This window comes from Portunus trituberculatus, chromosome 2, assembly GCF_017591435.1.
Source record: "Portunus trituberculatus isolate SZX2019 chromosome 2, ASM1759143v1, whole genome shotgun sequence".
NCBI lineage: Eukaryota > Metazoa > Arthropoda > Malacostraca > Decapoda > Portunidae > Portunus > Portunus trituberculatus.
The window spans coordinates 13742331-13749830 of NC_059256.1; the positions used below are offsets into that span (position 1 = coordinate 13742331).

A 7500-nucleotide genomic window follows, 5' to 3' on the forward strand; every position below is an offset into this window, starting at 1 on the left:
GTTTGGTGGCCATAAGCTCTCTCTCTCTCTCTCTCTCTCTCTCTCTCTCTCTCTCAGCTATAACTTTGGGATAGGTGCTTTTGCTACTCCCATGGAAAATTATCGTATTTTGGCGTACGATATATATGCGTGGTTTAAGCTGGTGCAGGGAGGATGCTAACATAAACGAGTTACACCTGTAATGAAAGGGTTACACAACGGAGTACAGTACCATCGGCCTTCGAAAAAGGGTTAAATTGTATTACACGGTCACTGGCTGAAATAGTACTGGTTCAAGTACTACTGGTTCAGTTTGCACTGGTTCAAGTTGCACTAGTTCAGATGACCACTGGTTCAGATGGTCACTGGTTGAATTAGTACTGGTTCAAGTAGTACTGGTTCAGTTTACACTGGTTCAGATGGTTACTGGTTCAAATGACCACTGGTTCAAATGACCACTGGTTCACTTGACAACTGGTTCAGTTGACCACTGGTTCAGTTGACCACTGGTTCAGTTGGCTATATATATATATATATATATATATATATATATATATCTATATATATATATATATATATATATATATATATATATATATATATATATATATATATATATATATATATATATATATATATATATATATATATATATATATATATATATATATATATATATATATATATATATATATATATATATATATATATATATATATATATATATATATATATATATATATATATATATATATATATATATATATATATATATATATATATATATATATATATATATATATATATATATATATATATATATATATATATATATATATATATATATATATATATATATATATATATATATATATATATATATATATATATATATATATATATATATATATATATATATATATATATATATATATATATATATATATATATATATATATATATATATATATATATATATATATATATATATATATATATATATATATATATATATATATATATATATATATATATATATATATATATATATATATATATATATATATTTTTTTTTTTTTTTTTACATTACAAGGGCACTGGCCAAGGGAAAACAAAGTGTTGGAAAAAAAAATCCCGCTGGTTGCCAGGCCCTGTTAAGAGGAAAGTAGAAAGAGAAAAACAAAAAATCTAAAAGGAGGGTCCAGTTAACGTAAGAGGTGTCTTGACACTCCTCTTTTGAAAGAGTTTAAGTCATAGGCAGGTGGAAATACAGACACAGGTAGAGAGTTCCAGAGTTTACCAGTGTAGGGAATGAAGGAGTGAAGATACTGGTTAACTCTTGCATTAGGAAGATGGACAGAATAGGGATGAGAAGAAGTAGAGAGTCTTGTGCAGCGAGGCCGCAGGAGGGGAAGGCATGCAGTTAGCAAGTTCAGAAGAGCAGACAGCATGAAAACAGCGGTAGAAGACAGATAAAGATGCAACATTGCGGCGGTGACTTAAAGAATCAAGACAGTCAGTTAGAGGAGAAGAGTTGATAAGACGAAAAGCTTTAGATTCCACCTTGTTTAGTAAAGCTGTGTGTGGATCCCCAGACATGAGAGCCATACTCCATACACGGGCGGATAAGGCCCTTGTACAGAGCAAGCAGCTGGGAGGAGAGAAAAATGGACGAAGACGCCATAGGACACCTAACTTCTTGGAAGCTGATTTAGCAAGAGTAGAGATGTGAAATTTCCAGTTTAGATTTTTAGTGAAGGATAGACCGAGTGTGTTTAATGTAGAGGAGAGGGAAGTTGAGTGTTATTGAAGAAGAGAGGATAGTTGTCTGGAAGGTTATGTCGAGTAGATAGTTGTAGAAATTGAGTTTTGAGGCATTGAACAAAACCAGGTTTTCTCTGCCCCAATCAGAAACAAGTGAAAGATCAGAAGTTAGGCGTCCTATAGCATCTCGCCTTGAGTCATTTAATTGTTGTTGGGTTGGGCGTCTGTTGAACGCTGTTGAATAATGCAGGGTGGTATCATCAGCATAGGAGTGGATAGGGCATTGAGTCAGATTTAGGAGATCATTGATGAATAATAGAAAGAGAGTGGGTGATAGGACAGAACCCTGTGGAACACCACTGTTGATAGTTTTAGGGAAGAACAGTGACCGTCTACTACAGCAGCAATAGAACGATCGGAAAGGAAACTGGAGATGAAGGTACAGAGAAGGATAGAATCCGTAGGAGGGTAGTTTAGAAATTAAAGATTTGTGCCAGACTCTATCGAAGGCTTTCGATATGTCAAGGCCGACAGCAAAGGTTTCACCGAAGTCCCTAAAGAGGATGACCAAGATTCAGTTAGGAAAGTAAGAAGATCACCAGTAGATCTGCCTTTACGGAAACCATACTGGCAATCAGAGAGAAGGTTGTGAGCTGATAGATGCCTCATTATCTTCCTATTAAGGATAGACTCAAAGGCTTTAGAAAGGCAGGAAATCAAAGCTATAGGGCGGTAGTTAGAAGGATTGGAGTGGTCACCTTTTTAGGGACAGGTTGAATGTGAGCAAACTTCCAGCAAGAAGGATAAATAGAAGTAGAGACACAGATGAAAGAGTTTGACCAGGCAGTGAGCGAGTTCGGAAGCACAGTTTTGAGAACAACAGGAGGGACTCCATCCGGACCGTAAGCCTTCCGAGAATCAAGGCCAGAGAGGGCCAGGAAAACGTCTTTATAAAGAATTTTAATTTTAGGGATGAAGTAGTCAGAGGGTGGAGGAGTAGGAGGAATATGCCCAGAATCATCCAAAGTTGAGTTGGTAGCAAAGGTTTGAGCGAAGAGTTCAGCTTTAGAAAAAGAAGAGACAGCTGTAGAGCCATCTGGATGAAGTAAAGGAGGGAAAGACGAAGAAGTAAAGTTGTTAGAGATATTATTGGCTAGATGCCAGAAATCTCGAGAGGAGTTAGAATTGGAAAGACTTTGACATTTTCTATTGATGAAAGAGTTTTTAGTAAGTTGGAGAATAGATTTGGCATGATTACGGGCAGAAATATATAGGGCATGAGTTTCAGCAGTTGGATGGCTACGGAACCGTTTGTGAGCCGCCTCTCTATCATTGACAGCACGAGAACAAGCAGAGTTAAACCAAGGCTTTTTAGCTTTAGGGTTAGAGAAAGTATGAGGAATGTATAGCTCCATGCCAGAGATAATCACCTCTGTTATGCGCTCGGCACAAAGAGAAGGATCTCTGACATGAAAACAATAATCATCCCAAGGAAATCAGAATAGTACTGCCTTAGTTCCTCCCACTTAGCAGAGTTAAAATGCCAGAAGCACCTCCGCTTAGGCGGGTCCTGAGGCTGCACTGGAGTGATAGAACTGGTAACGGAAATTAGATTGTGGTCGGAGGAGCCCAACGGAGAGGAAAGTTTAACAGAGTAAGCAGAAGGGTTGGAGGTTAGGAAAAGATCAAGAATGTTGGGCGTGTCTCCAAGGCGGTCAGGAATACGGGTAGGGAACTTCACTAGCTGCTCTAGGTCATGAAGGATAGCAAAGTTGAAGGTTTGTTCACCAGGTTGGTCAGTGAAAGAAGATGAAAGCCAAAGCTGGTGGTGAACATTGAAATCCCTAAAATGGAGATCTCAGCAAAGGAAAGTGAGATAAGATGTGCTCCACCTTGGAAGTCAAATAGTCAAAGAATTTTACATAGTCAGAGGAATTAGGTGAGAGGTATACAGCACAGATGAATTTAGTTAGAGAGTGACATTGAAGTCTTAGCCAGATGGTAGAAAATTCTGAAGATTCAAGATTGTGGGCACGAGAGCAAGTGGTGTCGTTACGCACGTATGCGCAACATCCAGCTTTGGATTGAAAATGAGGATAGAGCAAGTAGGAGGGAACAGAAAAGGGCTGCTGTCAGTAGTCACAGACAACTGTGTTTCAGTTAGGAAGAGAAGATGAGGTTTAGTAGAGGAGAGGTGGTGTTCCACAGATTGAAAATTAGAACGAAGGCCACGAATGTTGCAGAAATTGATAGTGAAAGTATTAGATGAAGTGTCAAGACACCCAAGGTCGACAGCAGAGGGCAGTCCGACCTGGGGACATTTATGGTCCCCTCCCCAGAGGGGGACTCCGAGGCAGGGCGTGGTGAAGCCATTATTAAATTTTGATTTGAAGAGAGTGTAAAAGTGTAAGGTGTTGTAGTGTAGTGTAGGAAGTAGTAGAAGTTGTCTTTAGAGGGCAGGCTGCAGCTGCTCAATTGTATAAATGAGACCACAAAGGGAACCGGGAAGAGAGGACACGGGGAATCACTCAGTCTGCAGCACTGCCTACATCCCCGTAAGTACCTCTCCTGGAGTATTCCACCGGGCGGCAGGTGACTACTGCACCCTGGTGAACTAGCCTTCAACTTTGCTATCCTCCATGACCTAGAGCAACTGGTGCAACACCCTACTCGTATTCCTGACCGTCTTGGAGACACGCCCAACATTCTTGATCTCTTCCTCACCTCTAACCCTTCTGCTTATGCTGTCACCCTTTCATCTCCGTTGGGCTCCTCCGATCACAATCTCATTTCTGTATCTTGTCCTATTTTTCAATCCCTCCAGGATCCCCAAAGCAAAGGTGCCTCTGGCGTTTTGCCTCTGCCAGTTGGGGGGACCTGAGGAGGTTCCTCAGGGTTCTGTCCTGTCACCCACTCTCTTTCTATTATTCATTAATGATCTTCTTAACCAAACTTCTTGCCCTATCCACTCCTACGCTGATGATACCACCCTACATCTTTCCACGTTCTTTCAGAGACGTCCAACCCTTCAGGAAATCAACAGATCACGCGGGGACGCCACGGAACGCCTGACTTCCGATCTTTCTAAAATTTCCGATTGGGATGGTAACTGTTCTACTGATCTTGCTAACTGCATGCCTCTCCTCCTCCTGCGGCCACGCTGCACAAGACTTTCTTCTTCCTTTCATCCCTATTCTGTCCAACTCCCTAATGGAAGAGTTAACCAGTACGCTCAATCATTCATCCCTTTCACTAGTAAACTCTGGAAATCCCTCCCTGCATCTGTATTTCCAAATTCCTACAACTTGTCTTCTTTTAAGAGGGAGGTATCAAGGCATTTGCTCCCCTAATTCTGGCTGACGGTTTGGCACTTTTTGAACTCTTTGGAGAGCCAGCGCTCAAGTGGGCCTTTTTCTAACTTTCTCATTTTTGCCCTTGGCTGGCCCTCTTCCCTATCTAAAAAAAAAAAAAAGTAGTAGTAGTAGTAGTAGTAGTAGAAATAGTAGTAGTTGCGATAGTAGAGGTAGCAGTAGTAGTAGTGATAATAGTAGTAGTAGTGGTAGAATTAGTTGTAATAATAGCGGTGGCAGTATTAGTAGCAGTGTATACGTATATATATATATATATATATATATATATATATATATATATATATATATATATATATATATATATATATATATATATATATATATATATATATATATATATATATATATATATATATATATATATATATATATATATATATTCCAAACCAAATCGACTATTTTGACTATGAAGGAAGGGAGGCAGGAGAGTCAGAATTGGAGAGAAGGTGGAGGAAACATGGAGGAAAGTCTGTGTAGGTGGAGGTAAGTGGAGGTAACTCGTGGAGGGAGATATGGAGGAAAGAAACACATGTAAAGCTATAGAAACCACACGCTAATAAAGAGGTTGACATCATTAAGGTCTAAATTATTACTAGCTAACACCGCAGTCTCTTCCTTAAGGCCCAGGAACACTGCACTGGCTATCAATATATATATATATATATATATATATATATATATATATATATATATATATATATATATATATATATATATATATATATATATATATATATATAAGACGTGTAGCGTGTTTTGTGGTGTTGCTTGCCCTGGCTCCTTTCGTAAAGTGGCTTGTACATGTCTGGGGAGGAGAAGAAATAGCTCGGTATAGTGTTTGGTGAGAGTTCTGAGAAGTGGTCGTCGCAGAATGTTCTGGGAGCTATTTTCCAATAGAGTCTTGGCGTGTAGCGGGTTTTGTGGTGTTGCTTGCCCTGGCTCTTTTCGTAAAGTGGCTTATACATGTCTGGGGAGGAGAAGAAATAGCTCCGTATAGTGATGGGATTTAGTGATATTTTAAGAAAAATATTGGAAAGCGATGGGCCATCGAGGTATGAAATTTTAGGCAAAATATCAGTATTATACATCACTTATTTGGTGATGGTGCTTCACTTAATAGTGATGGTGATGGTGATATTTCACGGAAAAGTTTGGATTGTGATGGTGTTCACTGTGTATCACTGGTGTTTATGTTTTGGACTTAGAAAAATTTTGGCTTACCTTGTGTGGAGTAGTAAGGGAGGTCGTCCGGTGTATCGCTATTCCAAATACTACGCGATTGTCCGCCATCACTTTTCTTTATATAGTCTTTTTCTGCGAAGCGCTTCGCAGAAAAAGACTATATAATGAAAAGTGATACACAGTGCAAGGGCAAGGGCAAGAAGTTTGGTTAAGATCATTGATGAATATTAGGAAGAGAGGGGGTGACAGAACAGAACCCTGAGAAACACCACTGTTAATAGATTTAGGAGAAGAGCAGTGGCTGTCTACCACGGTTGCAATAGAACGGTCGGAAAGGAAACTTGAGATGAAGTTACAGAGAGAAGGATAGAAGCCGTAGGAGGGCAGTTTTGAAATCAAATTTTGAAATCGCTCTCTCTCTCTCTCTCTCTCTCTCTCTCTCTCTCTCTCTCTCTCTCTCTCTCTCTCTCTCTCTCTCTCTCTCTCTGACCAATAGCTTGGCTTCATATATGTGACGTCAAATCAGCTGGGTGGAGGAGCAGAGAAGTGGGAGCCGGGAATCGAGGCGAGCGCGAGGGACGGTTTCTCGGGGACAGTGCCGAAAGTTCATTTAATATTATTATTCCATCAGTTTATGATAAAGTAAGTGGATTTGTAAAGTATGTGGATTTGTTCAGTGTCAATCTTTCAAAATCTATGACCAGCGCCTTTGGTAACAGCTACCACTACCATTTTTGTCAAAAATAAACTTTTAAATCTTCATATTTATATTTTTCTAATAAACCATCCCACCCACTGCATTACAAATGTACTAAATGAACAGTTTGATGAATGTTTCCATCCATCACAAGATCAATCAGTAGATGAAAGCATGATAAAATTCAAAGGTAGGTGCTCATACAAACAATATATGCCCGTGAAGCCAACAAAGAGGGGCTACAAAGTGTGGGTTAGAGCAGATGACAAGGGTCATATCTCTGTTTCAAATCTACACTGGTAAAAAATCTTAGAATGCAAAGCCTTCCAAATATTTAGGGTGAAGTGGGAGAATTATCTTCAAAACTAGAGGGGAAGATACTTCAAGATATATGGTGATAATTTCTTTTCCTCTGTTGCTCTTGCGAAATGTTTGTCAGAAGAATGTATTGGCTGTTGTGGAACTAAGAGATCAATTTAATAGAAAATAAAATTTCTCAGATGAAAA

At 38.9% G+C, this 7500-nt stretch overlaps 1 protein-coding gene across 1 annotated transcript in view; it reads left to right on the top strand.

Moving 5' to 3' along the window:
* The window catches only part of LOC123506237 (alpha-aminoadipic semialdehyde synthase, mitochondrial-like), a 263720-nt gene that overhangs the window by 186581 nt on the left and 69639 nt on the right, over positions 1–7500 (top strand). The window lies entirely within an intron of this gene.